The 17,623-nt window shown below is 29.3% G+C and overlaps 1 protein-coding gene across 1 annotated transcript in view; it reads left to right on the top strand.

Annotated features, from left to right (window-relative positions):
• Nucleotides 1-4,973: 4,973 nt before the first annotated feature.
• LOC112601799 ((11Z)-hexadec-11-enoyl-CoA conjugase-like) overlaps nucleotides 4,974-17,623 on the top strand; it is a 54,434-nt gene continuing 41,784 nt past the window's right edge. The window contains exon 1 of the mRNA XM_025349579.1: nucleotides 4,974-5,330. The gene's annotated coding sequence lies outside the window, so the exon portion shown is untranslated. The remainder of the gene's footprint in view (nucleotides 5,331-17,623) is intronic.

Genomic DNA, 17,623 nt, shown 5'->3' with positions numbered 1-17,623 from the left:
AGTTGTACTCATATTTTATAATATTCTATAATTGCCTAAAATTTTTTTATAATATTTAGTATTGTAATCAGCTTAGAGTATATTATATTCATTAATTATAAAGATAAAATAGGTAAAAACTTTAGGTCGACATTTTAATAATAGTTTAAAAGAAAAATCTATACGATTAAAATATAATCTCTAAGTATAAAACTAAAACAATTGTATAGATAATTTTATTTTATACATAATGCCGTTCCAGAAATGTATGCATTTAGTTTTAACATTTTAAATGTTCAATATTCATAATACGAGTAGGTATAAATAAAATCTGTCCTATAATCAGTTATGTGTAGCCGTTGTTTCATTTTCCCAAAATATTACGAATTTCATATAAGTAGTTTAAGTAATACTCAAGTAATAGTATTATACTTATTAATATTATCTGTCGGAATTAATGTAACTATTATGACAGGTGACACTAATATATAATTGTGATATTTACTAAATTCTATTAATATATACAATGGGGTTCAATGATTTTTGGAATAATGTATTATAGTTTTATAAGAAAATTAACAAAATTAGTGTATTGTATTAAATTGATTTTTTTATAATATAACTTCTATAATTGGAGAATTTTTATAAAGTATCCATTTTAGATTCTAAACGAAGTGATGAATGTATTGATTTTACAATGATGTGTGTTTTTTTTTTGTGTATGTGTACAGCATAAGTAGTCGAAATAATGCTTCAATTTTAAACTTCGGGGGTGGTTTCCGATGGAAAAGTGAATATCCTTGGTACATTATAAAAAGTAAACATTTTCCAACAGTTTTCAAAAAAATCGAGAAAAACAAAAAAAAAAAAATGACGGAAAAACGGAAATTTTTACGCAAAACCAGTTTTCGACCAAATCAATTTTTTTATATGGTTGTAATTCAAAAAATAATCACTGTAAATACTTGAAATTTTTATCAAATGTTTATGTTAGTGTTATCTATATAAAATTTAATTTTTAAAAAATTTTGACTTTTTTTGAGTTATTTATAGACCACTGAAATTATCGATTTTTATGAGAATTTTTTTTTGAAGTGTCGATAAAAAAAATGTTGGATGACCAAAAAATTTTGAAAATTTAATACAAGGTTCCTTATGAGTTGTTCTTATTGTAGCTAAAAAAAAAAAATTAAAAATCGTTAGTCACAATTTTTTTTTATAAACGTTTATATTTCAAATATTTACGAAATCTATCGAAAATGCGAAAATTTATAAGTAATTTTGAAGTTGAAAAATCATAAAATTTTTTGTATTTATAACTAAGGATTAAAAATACTACACTATGTTTTCCCTAAGATCTCCTTCAAGTAGCTATATAGTAAAAAACTCGAAGCATCATTATAGGAAACATTTTAAGTGCGTTTGAATTTTAAATTTTTACGAAAATTTTTTTTTGAAGTGTCGATAAAATTTTTTTGGCCCAATCAAAATACTTGAAAATTTAATACAAAGTTCCTCATAAGTTATTCTTATAGTGATCAAAAAATTTTAAGAATACATAGGCACAATTTTTTTTTATTAGCATTTGAAGTTCAAATATTGACAAAAATTCGTCAAAACCATGAATATTTGCAAACTATTTTGTAGGTATAATTCATAAAAATTAATAATTAATTGGTTAACCATGACTTTTGCAAATGCGTCCTAATTGAAAAATAAAATATTTGTTTCAAAATAGAATGTATGACAATGTTTAAAGATAATATATCCTAGACTAACTAATCATCTCTGCTTAGAATCATTTTTCGTATACAACGATACCTATCATTGCATTCAAATTTAATCTACCCTAGTCCGAGGTTCACCCCACCCCCTAATGTACAGCAGAGCGGTACCCATTTGCCCGCTTTTTTTATTTTGTTGTAAACATATCAAATAACAAATACGCGCATTCATATATATTATGACCTATGTACAATGTACATTGTAATACGCGTAATAGTATAATATTTTCATCAAATTTGTTTTATCATTTTCTGAAAGTTCTTTAAATTATCATTATTAATCAAAAGAAAAATTAAAAATAATGAATTGATTTTATCAAAAATAATTGATCATTTAAAAAAAAATGTTTTGTAGATATCTGGTATACACAGTAATTCACCAATCATATACTGACCTCCCCTGTTTTTATAATAATGCATTTGTACAAAACCTGATTTTTGGAATTTTTAAATAAACTTAGTTCTAATGATTTAAATTCTCGAGATTTTTTGTATTACTTAAGGAGTGTCATGTAAAGATACGAAATTCTATTTTTAACATAACAAACCCCTTTTCTACTATCAATTGTTTAGTTTATAATTTTTTTGAATATATCGACATAATATTAAAATAAAAATTTGAATAAGCAATTTATGAATTATTAAACTTTGTGTTCTAAGGAAATAGATTTATGTCGTTTATGATAATGGATTTAAAAGATATAGGGTATGTTAATAATTAGAATTGTTTTGCAATTTATATTAATTTATTTATATTTATATTCTATAAAAATTATCTGACAAGTACTATATCTAATATTTTATCTACTTTATATTTTTGTAAAACTATTTTCTAGGATTATTATTCTTGATATAAATTTTTTAATAACTGAAAAACTACTCATTGAAACTTTGAATTAGTTAAATTGAAATTTAGAAAAATATCATTCTCTAAATAATTTACAATAAAAAAGGGAGGTTTTATTTGAAAAACAAAAGTTTATATCACAACAGAAAATATCTTAAGTAACACAAAAGTCTTATACATTTTAAATTATTGTCTTTAAGTTTTTAAGTATATTTTAAAGTAACGATTCTGTTTTTAAAAGGTATTAATATTTTTTCAGAATTATAATATCTGTATAATAACTACCAGTGTATACTAGTTGGGCCCAGATACAAATTTTGTATTAGTTGGGTTATATGTTAAAATTTATGTTATTTTTTTTTGAAGTGGTAAAAAAAAAAAATAAAAGACATTTCCTTTCTCATTTAATAGACTCTGGGCTGTTTGTAATTTATTAATTAGTTAGAAGTATGGTTAAAAATATATTTTTTTTCTCTGTGTAATGTATAAGATAAAATTATAACATTGAATGTATTAAGATGATAACTTATAGTTTTGCTGAAATGTATAAAAAACAGATTTTAAAAATTCGTAATAATTAATTTTTCTCAGCATTTTTTTGACAGTTGAATATTTCTTTGATAGTATATAATTTTTTTTCCTTTTAAACATTCTAAATTGCGCCTCTAAAAGTATTTGAAATTTTTTATTACTTATTGGATCATATTATACCAATTATTTATTTATTTAATTGTGTTAATACACTTCTACACCAGGTATTTTTATAATGCCGATTATAATTTATGAAATATGTTGACAAATATGTTTACAACAATATTTACAATAATTACAATCATTTTTAATTTTGGTTAGCTTATAAGTTTAGGTCTGAATCTAAATCTGAAGTGTCTTCTTTAGGTTCAAGTATAGGTACTAATTATTACGTTTGCTTAACGTACGTCAAAAACAATTTGAAATACATTTATTTTATATTTGTATAGAGTTTTATTAGTACGTTGATTGAATGTTAAGTTGAAACTGTACTTAAAATCAATATATTTCATACATATATGTGTGCTATTGTCGTACGTCTAACTCAGGTATTTTATAGATAGGCATAAACCGGTCAAACTCGTTGACATTTGAGTATTTGACGAATAACGATGCAATCTGCAATAATAATTGTCGTACGAAAGAAGACGTGCATCGCTGTGTGTATTATACCATAATAAGGTAGTGGTTGGTTTTGCCAATAATACAAATAGTAATGATAATATTATGTATATCTATGCCACATACAGATATCAACAGGGGCAATCGAATCTATCCGTCGAGGTCGACGAACCCTTAGAATTTTCTCACAACACACACACACAAATTCCTCTGCATTGAATTATGATTGAAAGCGAAACGCATCGCGAAATTGTCAGCGTTGTGCTATCACAGCTAATATAAATTATAATATATTTTTGGACGTATGATCGTCACAATTTATGATCATATTTTTGTTATATGTAATATAATTATTGCCATCCGATGCGCTGACGATTAAAAAAAATTGCATAAATCATACAACAATAATATTGACGCGTGTGTGCGTGTACAACGTATCGTCCCACATAGTATATGATCGTTTTCGGCGTTTTTTTTAATGGAAGGAGACAGAAAAATTGATTGCAAAGTTCACCTCGTGGTCCTCAGTCCTCACCCCGATTTAAAATCCATAATAATATCAAACACATTATTATTGTCAATAAAATATAGCGTTGTATTGTGTAACAATAGGTATTACTATTCTCACCACGGCTCGTTTGGCAAAAAAAAAAAAAAAAAAACAAAACAGAATAAAAATTACAAAATTTACGAAGTTTCATGGTAGTTTACAGGTACGTCGTAGGTATAACTTAGGTAGAACAGCCGTTGAGGTAGGTCTGTTGCGTCGTGCCGATTGCCGGCCGCAAAGGTCTGTCGCTCCGTCATCTCCGTCAGACGGTTCTCGCGCGCACGCCGCCGCTATCGATTGTGTGTGCCGTATGCTACGTTTGCGTGTGTGTACGTGTGTGCGTGTAGTGGTAGGCGGTAGCCGATCAGATTCTCACCCAGTCCACCGCCGCTGAAAAACCGCGAGCGCGCGCGCGCGCGCACACAATCGCCCGAACGTTACCGTCACACGTATACTCACGGCGGCGGCGGCGGCATGGAGACCGTCCACGTCGTTGTGATTATTATCTTTTCACGTAGTGTGCGCGCGCACACACACACACACGCGCGCACGCAAACACATACACACACACACCCCCAAACGCAGCCACACACCCGCGCCCGCGCGCGCACACACACACACGTACACGTCGCACGCACGCACGCACGCACACACGGATCGAGACGGTGACAGAATCAACGGCGGCGGCGGCGGCAGCAGCAGCAACGGCCACCAGCAACAGCAGCTCGCCCCGCCGGCGTTCACGTCGACTACACCACCACTACTACCACCACCGCCACCACCGCCACTACCGCTGCCGCTGCTGCCGCCGCCGCCATCGTCACACCACCGGCACACTACCACCGTTGGCCACCACGTACGCGGTCGTAGACTCGTCGCCGCAGCAGTCGCATTCGTTTTTCGTGTGCCCACACTCAACCGTTACACCGGTCACCGACACCCTCGGCACCACGTGCTTAACCGCTCGATACGATATCGTCGCTTCAACGCATAATATTTCGTTATTATTGTTATTGCCGTGAGTACCACCTACCCTTATTACTACTACTATTATTATTACTTAGTTCTGTCGTTGTACCTGCTGTCTTAATATTATTGGTCATTTGGTCATGCGAACGGTCCGCTGGTCGTATTTACGGGCAATAAAACATTTTTCAATGTGCCGATTTGTGCATTTGGGTATGTTTTTATTTTTATTTTTACGCGTTTGGACCGGATTTAGGATTTGGAACGATGAAAACGGGTTCGCGAGATCGCGTTCGTTGCCGGCCGACCGGGGGAGGCGTACTGGAACACGGCCGCGCCAGTTAAACCCACATCGGGTGTACGCCGCTGCCCGCTACCCACACTGCACGCACAACCCGTCGTCAATCGTATAGGTTTTCCGGCAACTCGCGCGCGTGCAGGTGGAAATCGTCGTTTTTGCGCGAACGTCGTCGGACCGGTGCCGATCGTTCGAATTTTCGTGGTGGAAAATTCGATACGCGCCCGCAAACGGCGGCGTAGCGCGGGCACCGGTTCGGTAAGTTTCGCTGGGGCACAACGCACGTGTTTCTACGATGCCCGTTTTCGAACGTCCGATTTCTTATCTTGTTGTGGTTAGGTACTACGGCGCGCTCGACACACACTCGAATCTGTTGCTCGAAAATCTCGAATAATTACGGTTACGGTTTTCGAGAGATACCGACGAAACGTCGGTCGCACGATGATGTACAGGACGTATATCGAGGTTCCGAGGTACCCGATCTGTAAGCGACGTCTGATGAATTTTGGGCGACAATGTTTAACGTGCTGCGAGTATTTTAGGCGTCGGCCGTCGTCCTCCGTACGCGGTTCCTACCGTTTTCGTCGCGGAAAATTCGTAATGCCTCGTTCACCGTGTACGAGGCGTGTGTGTGTGTGTGTCTTATCTCTATAGATTAATTATAATCGGGACGGGCTCACGTGATGGAAGTGATGAGACGCGCCAGACGGTCGGTATCCACCTCCATGGTCGTAACGTTATTATCATTCCGTTCGAACGCAATCGGTCATCGCAGAGTCGTCGCGTAAATCGTCAAAATCGCACGTCTGCACGTACACGTTTATCCGTGTACCGCGTACACCAACAGGTAAATCGTCGTGGCCGTTTACTGCCTACATCTGTGTTGAATATTGTCGCGTCCGCTTCCGGCGATGTGCTGTACACTCGGTAATTTCTCGCGCGCGTGTACTAGTCGTTTCCCGAAGTTGAGGAACTCGATAATTCGTACGCCAATAAATGAATCCCGACGTGCTTTAAATTTTATTGTAATCAGAAAGGGTCTATATAGACGTCCATGTTACTAATGGTTAGAATGGTTAGATAGGTTCCTACAAACGATTCAAACGACAAAATTGATTCGTAATTTAAGAGTCGTAACCTATTTTCAACTGCACTTGACGTGCATCAGTGAGTTGTCGCGGTCTAGAAATAAAACAACGATGATTGCTAATAAAAAAATTATTGACGATGAGTAGAAAAATATGTACCTATGTGTAGTACTCGTAACACTGATGTTTATCATTATTATATTACAAAAAACTTGAGTGCCTTTTCTGTTTAACCCAATATATTGAACGTTATAATATAGTTGTTCATTTACTTACGCGATATATTTTAATTATGTTTATGAGCCACTACTACTGAATTCTTGACAAATAGAGTGAATTTTTTCGGGAGGTAACATGTTTATAATAATTATTAATTACAAATCGGTACATGTTGGGTGGGCACTAGTGTGCTCTGAATTCCTCGTAATCCGTGAGTCTTATTTAGTTTTCTAATCACAATCGTTGTTAACGTTGTTGGTATGTCATAATACCACCGACTAATTGTACTCTGACGACGTCGAATATTTCAGAGAAAGTACTTGTGTGTACGTTTTTGTATAATCGCAATTTTCTATCCAAAATTATTAGAAAAAAAAATTCACGTTTTAGTTACGAATTAAATTAATAACGTAGGCATATAGGCGTGTGCAGGTTTCATTTGCAGGTTATATGCTATAAAAAAAATAGGGCCCTTTACTAAAAAAAAAAGATCACCGAATATATTTCACACTTAGGATAGGATACTCAACGTAATTTTATTGAATTTAAAAGAATAAATAATTTATTTTAAAAAAACGATTCTGAGCAGTTAACATTTTTTTTTAACCACATACAACTTAATATACTGCTTAGCTTCTTCACTCCCCAGAATTTAAAATTACACATAGTTTTACAGTAGAAGATTAAAAAACGCACTGTAGTAATAACTAATAACTAATAAGTAGTTAGAATTATATTTATTTAAAAAAAGATTTATGATTTCTTAAAGTTTAAGTTTATATTATATTAAATATTATTGAAGAACTTCTTCATATTTATAATGTTTTTATTTTATTGATAGTATATTTACCATATAAAGTTCAAGTTTTATTTTTATTGACATAAACGTTTTGAATTCATCTATCACTTCTTAAATATTGATTTCCGATGCCATTTATATTTATTGCTCGATAAATAAATTAACATAAGTGAATCAAGACATTCTTGTAACATACTGCTTCTTAATTTAGACTTTGCAATAGTTAATTTGAAAAAAAAGGCCGGTCACACGAGCAGCTTGTCACAGGTATTATTGCGAATTGTGTTAAACCTTTATTGAAGTTTTAAAATGGTTTTTTTTTTTTTTGGTCATTTTCTGATAACCAATTTAGCTATGCTGCAATTTTTTTTATTTGATGACTTTGTAATAGAAGTTGTGGCCAGGCCCTAGGCACATATTTATAACTAAAATACAGATTATAATCTAACCTATGCAGCGGCATACCCTGCATACCCTATGCGTAGGCATGTATGATTGGTTTAGTTTCACCGGCATACCTGTTTTACCCGTCTGTATAATAATTCTTTATCCAGTAATAATATTATTATCGAGAGAAACATGGCCGTCGTGTCAGTGTCAACTCATTGACTGTATTTATAATAAAAAAACGATACAGTAACTTTTTTGGCTGTATTAGTTTTGATTTTTTTTTTGAAAAATAAAACTTCATCGGTATTCTGTGGTATTAGTAACAATTTTTTATACACTCTATAAGGAATAGCAGCTGTTATGTGTGGTTTAAAATAAGAATATTCTGGTCATATGTTTAGGACCATAAAAAGAGATATAATTACATTGATGACAATGGAATTTTTTAATATGTATTAGTATATAATATGTTGTAATATTCGCCACATGTACATATTATGTATAAAAACATACGTGCACTTAGTTTTACATGATATTATTTGATATCGAAACAACACATTTATTGTTTGCCGGTGTTATAAATTTACAAACGTACTTTTACGCTTCTAAAATTCAATGGATGTATTTTTTTTCTTGATGGGCTTACGTGATGCGTTCGTCACAGTGTTTTTAAGTTTTTGATTCATATAAAACACAAATAACGAACGTGTGAACGAATTATTATATTATGCACCGATTAATCGCTAGAGTTCGAATTATTTTTCAAAAACTTAGTTCTCTTCTGTAGGTACGCACTACATAGGTTTACTTTAAACTTTTCTCCGTTGACGGTTTTAGTTTTAACTGACTGTTACAGTGTTCGTATAATGTTTTTTGAAATATGTATAGTGTTATAATATTATATCGCTGACAGATATCCCACGAGATGTATCGATCATAATTTTTCAAGCATGCATACATTGGTATTTTGTTACGCAATGTTTAATGAATCGTTCAATTTTTAATATTTCTGCATTTGTTAATCAGATTTATTTTTATTTCAATCGAATTTAAATGTAACCATTTAAACCATTTAATATCGTTCAATTATCATGATTTCTTTTTGTTAATACTCATCCTCCGCGCTTTGTTAACACTGCTGTAGATAATTTATTATACAGTTCGAATTTATGTTGCTACTAAATTACATTTAATATTTAAACGTATATAATACGAATATAATATACGAGTATATATGTATATTTATTAACAATATAACACACAGCAGTGGGAGCCATTTGGTTGAAGGCTTAATGATCGATAAAATGTGATCGAATTATATTTTAATCGAAAAATATATGGTTAAATATTTAATTAATATAGTTTAAATGTTTTGTGGTCGATTAGGTTTCTAGGCCGATGTAAAATTGACAAACGTATCTTATTAAAAATTACAATAGTTAGGCAGTATATAAGATAATAGTACAATTCTAAAATACGTAGGTATATGCTTATAAAAAGTGAAACATGGTTATGATTTATTGGAGAACTCGAGAGAATAGTTAAAAATTTTAAAATAATTTTTTTTTTAATTACATAATAGTAGCTCGATTAATATTTTAAACATTAGACTTATATAAATATACTAATATATTTTGGTCACTAGAATTTCCGGTATTAGATTTTTGATCAGATCACTCCCACCCGTTACACAGGGTCATCTTTAGGGTTTGTGAGACCCAGAGTTAAAACTTACAAATCTTAACATAAATTTTTGTACACAATTGTTTTTAAATAATTTTTTTCTTACTGCTTATACTAATTAATTAAAAATAAATGGACTACAGAAGAATTATCCATCTTTTGACGGAAGCAGAAAAAAAATAGTTACATGTAAATTATTCGCACACAGAAGCATTAGAATATATTTTCTATACCGGTTTTATAATTTTAAATCACTCCGTCTTTCTATGCATATTATTATGTATCTGATATGCCTAATTATACCCTTTTTAATTTTGTATAATTTTAGAGATTAGAAATGAAGGAGCTTTTTAATACTTTAATTAAGTTATTTTAATTTTTCAATGCAGACCTAGAAGAATAAGAAGTTGTGGTGTAAAATTTTTCACATAATTTCAAATTATAATCAATGCTGTGTATACCATCTTGAATTTTGTTTTAACAATTTTTATTTATTTAGTTACAATAAAGTATATTTATTTATGAATAATAAAATACATATATTGTTAATCGTAGGTAAATATAATATTAAACCACGAAGAAAATTTCAAGGTACCGTTAATTGCCATAATGCCTGTATTTCTTTGTTTAGATTATCTACTGTCTAGATAATTATTACTGAAATCTGTATCGCATTATCTGTCCAAATCTCTTGGGATATCAAATAAGGTTTTGTATAACACGTGTTTAATTCTGTAAAACATCAGACGTGATGTTTTAAGTGTTATTTAATCGTATAGCCCGCACACAATAAATGTAAGGATAACAAACAACGTATTCTTTAATCATCCGACTGTGTACGTTATACCATTTAATCAATTCTGAGGTAATACTTTCCACTGTATATATATATAAATAATAGATATATTTTATCGTTCAGTTATGAATTATGTACAGTAATTACTTTCGACTTTCGAAAGTGCTGGCGGCTTTTGGCTGGGTAAAATTGATAGTGTAACAAATTTTCTGTGTCAAGAAAATGTGCTCGGCATGCTTAAACCAACACGCTTTTATAGTATTATTGTGCAGACGCCTACGGTAATACTGTGCAATTACGCCTTAAACACTTATCGTCAAAAGGACGTAAGTCAAATCCACTGGTGTAGTATATAAAAATTTTGTTTTTAGTTTCGAAAGGATAGAGATAAATATTTTAACAAATTCGTAATAAACAGACTCGGCTGTAGTAAAACTATAATAAAATTACATTATATATATAGCACTCGAACCCGGGTTTAATCCACTGTGTTCTAATGTACATTATTTTTTAAAACCCTCGGTTGTTCGTTACACTTGCTGTGCGTATTCTTAAATTAATAAAATCGAAACACGATTTTATGTTTTCTGAACATTTTATAAAATAAAATAGTTCATTAGAAATCATTGGAATTAAATTTAAAATAGGTTGGTTATAGGATAAGAATATAGATTTTTCGTAATTTTTTCAATTTATTGTATGTATAGATTTTTAAGTTCATATATATTTAATTGAGAAAAGTGCTTAGGTATAATGTATAATGTAACAAAGCACTTAGTCTAGTTTTAAGAGATTGTATATTTTTTAAAGCTTAAATTTCGAATAAGCAGATTTGTAAGCAAAAAACATTTATTATCCGTGTACGTGTTTTAATAAAGATTTTTCATGCTGTTACGTTTCCCCACAAAATGCAACCTTTTTAATCTCACACACCCTTTACACTATATAATAATGAATACATAAAAAAGGTTAAGAGTTTTTGTTGCTTTTTCATTATTTCCTGAACTCGGACATACAATAAGGATATTAAATTTTTGGCTTAATATTTTTAACGAATTAACTGATGTACATAATTTCGCCATTAATTAAAAAAAATAATATGATAATTGTATTAAGCTATACTTTTTTATTAATTTTTACCAAGCTGTGAATGGGTTTATATTTCAAACAAATAAGATAACGATTATTTTTATGTTACATAACAGATGCTAAACAATCTGTATAACATCATTAGGTTTGAGATTTTTAATTAAAGGAATTTTGTGTATGTATGTATACATACTTATTAGAATTTTTTCGATAAATGTGATGTGAAACGATATTCATTTCTAGAACTATTGATACTTATAACTATTTCTAGATTTATTGAAAATTATTTTTGTTTTAATTGAGACGTTGCACGAAATCGTTACTTGTTAAAAATGGCAATCGTTTGGTGAAGCGAGTAAAGAAACAAAAACAAATTATTATTTTTATTTCGAAATATTGTTATTCGTATGCAACGACTAACGCGTAAATGTTTTTTTTTTAGTTTTATCGTTTTCGTCTCAAGATTAATGATACTCGATTTCGGTTATTAAACTTCTAATTTTTACGAATACTATAAATGTATTTGTATATACAATCATATATTTAAAAATGATATTTATTTCGTTTGGATATAAGTTTTTAATTAACTGAGAAACTGATCGATGATAGTGTATTTCACTCTGTATATACAAATCTGCAGATTGTAAATCGAACACAATGTAATACATAAATAAAAAATTAAAGCCCCCCCCGCACATAAGTACACACGCGTTCACGCCCGTAATGTATTATTGTATATAATAATACTTTTCTCATCACTTCCATATATTTCGGTCACCGTTCCCTTTCCATCAGTTCAGTCATTACGACAATATATGATATTTTATTGTGTTATAAAAAATATAACACGAAACAGTGTTTCTCCCTCTCTCTTTCTCTCAGTCTCTCGTCGCATATATTATTGTTTCTTCCCGCAGTGAATCGGTCGGCTCCTGCAGGATGCTTCAATTAAAAAAAAACTTGAACACGTCAGGATTACAGCGGGCGACTCGGTTGGTAGGACGAGGGGGGTTTGGTGAGACGATGATGATGACAGCATCAGCATCACGCGTTTTAGCATTCAATTTTTGTACTCCCCTCAATATGACGTATATATTATTTTACACATAGGGTTTTGTTGTCGCTGCAGTCATTGATATGCGTTCGCCAATGTCAAGTGCTCAAGTGCGATCATCGAACATTTAATTATTACATTTCACCTTACTAAGAAATTACGGTAAAATACGTCAGTGCAGCATATAATAATTGACAACAGATAACTATCTTTGATCAATGATAAAATATCATAATAGATACAAACTGCTGTAGTAGTATATTATAATATCATGTATTACTTGACATTTACCTATTGTAGTCACCATACGGAGTGATTTTGTATAAGAAATTAATATTATAATGTTGAGATAGGTAAGATAAAATATGTTTTAGGTATTTAATTACCAGATTTTTAAAGGAGAGAGGGAAATCGTAAGTTTCTACACGAATTATGCAGATATAACAATAGGATAATTTTTTATAAAATATTAATATGAATATGATACAAGTTGAATTACCAAAAACAATTTTTTTCCTTTTTTACTTAAAGCTAAGTATTTATGTGTTATAGCTGATCTAATTGCGTGGTTAAGAATTAGTTTTAAATGTGAATTAGAAAGATAGCTCGTTAGTTATACCTAGATAAGTGTCGTATTAACTTTGAATAAAGATTTCCATGTGTGTTGTTAAAAATGTAAAATGTAAAAATATAGTAAAAAATAAAAAAAAACAATAAATTAACATTTCTGTGACTATTTTGAAAATTTAAATATTTTATTTAAACGTAGGTAGACATTTTTTTAAATGTAATATTTTTATTTATTAAGAGGTAGAAACTTATCCATAGCTTATTTATTAATTTTTATACAATGTGAAGAAACTTAGATATCACAATTTTCATTTGATTTTTGTGAAAAAAAATTGTATGGATTTGTATAAACTTACATTAACGATTAAGAAAATTCGTCGAAGAATGTATAGTGCATCTCGATATACTAAATTTATTACTTTAAATTAATTATTTTAATATATTTTTAGAAGTTTTATTACAAAAAAAAAAAAAAAACTTCACCGTATTTGTTTATGAGATGGTCGATTCTTCTTTTGTTATACAATAACACAATATTATTATTCACTGTCGTAAACAGTTCACGTCGTGATATAATAGTAATATTATTAGGTCAATCCAAATGATTCGTTTCTTTTTCTTCGCAAACCGAAAAAAACAATACCAATGCGAATATTTTGTTTTAAGTGGTTCCGCATGTACATCACACAATGGATCAGCCAATAATATTTGTGATTGCACTATTTGACGGTACATGTAAAAAATGAAGTAATTTAGTCATTTCATCACAGGGTCAATAAACGCTTCTCTGTTCCGGTTGTTCTGAATATTAACGTCAGATTTCTATAGCGATGAAAAAAAATTATCCGTTTGATTTTCGACGGCTGACATATTATTACATAGGTATATTATACATTATTATTATTGCACATCGTTCGTCGCAAGAATTGTTTTTTCAAACTCCGTTTATATGTCTACACCATCAACCTCGCTTAATTTTAATAAATAATCATATTTAATGACTTGGCGTATGGCGTGATAAATTATAAAAAAAAGTTCATTACTAGTTATTCAATAATCGCGTAAGTAAAATATTATAACACTATTGTTTTAAAACGGATATTTGATTCGGCTATAACACATTTTTTATGACACCCGTTTCTACGTGCCCTTTATCATATATTATTTTGATAATTTAGCAGTAATATTATTATATTTAGTAATAACTAATAAGTAATACGACCTATCTAATTTGCAGTAAACATATGTTATATTATTGATGATAGTTACCTACATCGTATATCGTGTCTTGAACGAACGAATGTTTCGAAAAACATTCAAGTTGGAAAACTCGTTAAATATTATTATACCATCATCCATACGTTTTATTTTAAAGACCACCTGGTACAATCATCATTGAATTGATGTATGGTTATGAAAAGACCATAATAATGTGTTAAAATACAAATATTATAGAAATATAACAAATAGTCTCATAAATGATAGATTTCGTTTAGATTAGCGATTTAGATTTAAAAATTATGTCAATAATGGCGTATTATACTTGTTATTTAATATTGCGATTTGTGTTTCACTAAATAATAATATATATTTTTTTTTTGATAACTACGTTTGATCCAATACCATCAAACCACTAAAAGTGCTTAACATGTTTGCTTATTTTTATTTCCATGCAATAATATTGCTGGAAATAAAATAAGTGTGTCATGTTAACTTTGATGAAATAATTTAATAATATGATATAATCTATATAATAGTTATGTATTATATGTACAATAATTCTGTAGAATACAATAATTAATTAATAATTGAACTACATGACCCAAATAAAATGTTTTTATTTACAAATAACTCAGTCAAATTTCGAATAAAAGAAATGTTTAATTTTTGTTTAAACATAATATAATATAGGTTTTACGTTAATAAATAATAATTACTTTGAATATGGTCCAAATGTAAAGTTTATCGGTGAAAAATAGTAACTTTAATATTGACCGCAAATTTATTTATGTAATATGTATTAATACTCTGATACTCATATAAGTACTAGAATTTTTGTGTTTGTTTTAATTTATGCTTATTATTATAATTAATACTTAATTTTACTTTTCGTAAGTACAATTAAAATCACCTATCAATTTTTATATGACTTAAAATCTTTGATGAAAGATAATATGCAATATTTATAGTGTACTAAGGAAGAGAGTTAAAATTACTTAGTTTATCGTAAATAAGGATACTTGTAATGGAAAATTGATGTATATGAAGTAGTAAAGGAATATTTGAGTAGCTAAAATGGAGTATATATTATAGTAAACCGTTACCAACGTGGATTTAAGATAATGTCGTACGATGTTTCTAAATAGATCGTGTAAACAAGATTTTATTTTTTACTTTATTTAAAGTGTTTGTTTAAATAGCTGAGATAAGTAATGCGACTATGATGTATAGAAAAAACTGTAATAATACAAACTAAAGATTGAAATACATAAAATAGAACAACTCTTTAAAATGTTTGTATTTGTAAATAACGGTAGGTACGTGTGTTAGTGCTTATATTTTGCACATTAAAAAAATATTTGATCGCGAGATTTATTTTTTATTTTTTAACGTTTGTATTGTTTACGCACTTGTGTGGAAAAAATGAATTAGATTATTGATCGTAAAAATAATAAATAAAATGATAAAGTAATCCGTCAAGGATGTTTTTTTTCGATTATTAAAAAAATGTATGCACATGCTTTATCTTTAATCTGACTATTTTTCACCACTTTTTTCATCAAGCCGAATTATACTCTTGACCAAAATTATAAATACATTTTCATGTAAGTACAAAACAGATTTCTATGAGTATACCCTTATCAATCTTTTATTGTTAATTAAACCGCAGTTTAGTGTGTAGGTATATATAATATATATACAAAATGATTCACAAGGCATTGCCACTTTCATTTGTTTCTTAAATATGATAAATAATTTTCAAATTCTGATTTTTGAATTCTTGAGTATACTTAATGATCATGTTTTTAAATACTTAGATTTTATTTAAGGAGTGTCCTGTGGGGATATTTTCCATATGAGAATCATTTAACTGTAAATTATTAAGTAGATGATATTTTTGTAAATGTCGATGTGTTCAAATCAAAATTTCGACGAGTACTTACTTATAGTGTTATTTAATTTTGTGCACTAAGGATAGTGGTCCATAATTATAAGTTAGGTAGATATGGGGGCTGTAATAATATGAAAATTATAGTGATTATTAATTTGTTGAAATTTTATTATTTGTAAAAATTCTAGATTAATATTAAATACAATACATACATTTCATTTTTTTAAACGGTTTTTAAAACCTTTTGTATATACATTTTATTGATTAAAAACTACTCGCGTTAGAGTTTTTATTTAGATAAAAATGTTTAAAAAAAATCATTTGCTTAACAGTTTACAGTAAATAAGATTGGATCTTATTTGAAAAATTGCGTTTGTATACCAAGAACTCATCAAATGTTATAAAAACTAAAAAATAGCTGAAAACAAAATCCTAAGTATATTTGAAAATTTCAAAAATAAGAATTTTGAACAAATTTATTATTATAAAGGGAAAAATGGGGTAAAGCATGCTATTAATGAATCATCTTGCTGTATATTGTATCTGTGAACATTTATTTGAAGTTGTATCCATTCACCATTCATTTATAATATTTTTCATACATGCCTTGAAGTGAAGGAGGATTTTGAGGACAAACATTTTTCTGATTCAGGAACTTACGAAAAATATAAACCATTTATAGATATTCGTGTTATTATTGTATTTTCGATTAAAAATAACCAATCAATATCAAAATTAATATCTCTTGTATATGTTTAATTACATAATGACATGTGATTTGGTTTGTTACTATACCTCATTTTATTCAATAGATACGTATCTATTAAGATATTGATTGGGGTTTTCGTTAACATTTTCTGAAATTGAAATTTACTTAAGAAATAATTTTTTTTTAAAGAATAACTAAACATTAAAAATTTGTTTTATAAATGATGATAATTGTTAATTTTTCAAAGTTCAATAACGAATCTTAATTATTTATTTTCATTCTGTATAAATTTAAATATTTTAGAGTCAGTATTAAAATATTTTATTAAGTTCGAGATAAAATACTATAATTTGAACTGAAATAATAATAGCGATAATTATTTATTTACAATTCAAATTGCATGTTATTTGTTTCGGCTTATAAAAAGTTGCTAGTTAAATAATTCATTCCAAGTATTTAGTCTTAAACATAGTATTATAATTATTCAGCATTTAGGTATATAAAATTTAATTATCTACTATTCTGATTAATTATTCTT

Source organism: Melanaphis sacchari, unplaced genomic scaffold, assembly GCF_002803265.2.
Source record: "Melanaphis sacchari strain LSU unplaced genomic scaffold, SCAv2.0 Contig7_pilon_pilon, whole genome shotgun sequence".
Classification (NCBI taxonomy): domain Eukaryota; kingdom Metazoa; phylum Arthropoda; class Insecta; order Hemiptera; family Aphididae; genus Melanaphis; species Melanaphis sacchari.
Note: the sequence above shows the minus strand (reverse complement) of the source record. Positions and strands in the feature narration are given on the sequence as shown.